This window comes from Capsicum annuum, unplaced genomic scaffold (genome assembly GCF_002878395.1).
Source record: "Capsicum annuum cultivar UCD-10X-F1 unplaced genomic scaffold, UCD10Xv1.1 ctg67769, whole genome shotgun sequence".
NCBI lineage: Eukaryota > Viridiplantae > Streptophyta > Magnoliopsida > Solanales > Solanaceae > Capsicum > Capsicum annuum.
This window is the reverse complement of record NW_025877237.1, coordinates 1-1,582: the sequence shown is the minus strand read 5'-3', so window position 1 is coordinate 1,582 and position 1,582 is coordinate 1. Positions and strand designations below refer to the sequence as shown.

Below are 1,582 nucleotides of genomic sequence, written 5' to 3'. Positions count from 1 at the left end.
TTGTGATCATCTTAGTGGTTGATCATAATCACCATCTCTTAATGTTAAGTCGTAATTTATTTTTAAGAAATTTAGTTGGAGGAAAAAGGTGAAAAGACAAATTGTCAAAGAGTTTGAAATACCTTTCTAAGGATCTTACCTTTTGCTATTAACTCATTGCAACCATATATCTTTTCTAGGAGCTTTCACCTTCGATCGAACATTCATCTATTAATATACACTGAAAATTAATGAAATTGTTATAAATCACACCTTCAAAACTCATCGAAAAAGTAGTTATAAAAATATCTTTGCCACCAACATTTCTAAACCAAAACAAAAGCTGAAAAAAATACAATATAATATAATGTAATATAATACAATATGATACATTATAAAATATTATGTAATAAATACCTGTGGACTTGGCCTTTAACCTGGTTGGAGAACTCATTGAGTACACTGTAAAAAGAATACTAACAGTAAGCCAAAAACCACTTCCTCATCACTTTTAGCTACTCTAAACTCTCCTTGTCTAATTTATTCTTCACTGCCTATATATTTAGCCTTACCTACAAACTCGAACATTATTAAATCTTACTTAGCAATCTAAAGAGTCAGAAAACCAAAAGCCAAAAAAAATAAGAGTTACATTTTAGAAGAAATTAAGTCAAAATGAGTTCAAGCAGGAGAGCATGGATGGTAGCTGCAAGTATTAGAGCAGTTGAAGTCTTAAAAGATCAAGTTGGATTGTGTAGATGGAATTACCCATTGAGGTCTTTGGCACAACATACAAAGAATAACATAAGGTCTTACTCTCAAGCCAAGAAACTTTCTTCTTTCACTAATTACAAACAAAGCAGAACAATCTGAAGTTATACAATATAATATAGTATAATATAATACGATACATTATAAATAAACAAATCACGTAAGAGCTTTTTGCTAGCCATATTCCAATTGTGTTGCATTTGTTTAAAACTAAAAGGAGAGGATATAACATCTCCTCAAATCATACAATCACAATATCAATTATGAATTACCGATCAAACATAAAAATCTATAACAATAATCTCATAAGCGTGATCTGAAAAGGATAGGATGTACGAACATCTTATTCTTTGCATGAAAGTGAGATTGTTTTCAATAGTCCCCGGCTTGATAAAACATAATAGAATAACGAATAAAGCAAGTGGATAATAGTTGTGCTAGATTTTGACAAGAAACAAACAATAATAGGTTGAGAAATTACCATAGTGATGCAACAATATTGTCCCCGTGAGCAATGTTATCACCTATTCGTGGTGGCATTCGATCTCCATCTATCAAAGTTTGTAGAGAGACCAAGAAGCGGTCGTGTCAAGTATGTTATTTCAAAATTTGATCACAATATTACTTAAATAGAATTGTATTTTTTAAAAATTATTTTATATGAGGTAAAGTTTTAATTGATTTAGAAGTCAATTACTATTATGATTTTCTATCTACATCAAACAAGGATTTTCATTAGTTTTTTACATATATAGTATTCTCGTCATATATTTTAGGAGTCATTAATTTTTTTTTCAACCATAGTTTTCTTTTTATTATTATTAAATTTTTT

At 29.2% G+C, this 1,582-nt stretch overlaps 1 long non-coding RNA gene across 1 annotated transcript; it reads right to left on the bottom strand.

Annotated features, from left to right (window-relative positions):
* Positions 1–16: 16 nt before the first annotated feature.
* Positions 17–1,514, bottom strand: LOC124893958. Its single transcript, XR_007050954.1, has 3 exons — positions 1,232–1,514; positions 397–441; positions 17–220 (listed from the first exon to the last, which is right to left on the bottom strand). It is a non-coding gene; the product is annotated as an uncharacterized LOC124893958 (long non-coding RNA).
* Positions 1,515–1,582: the final 68 nt, after the last annotated feature.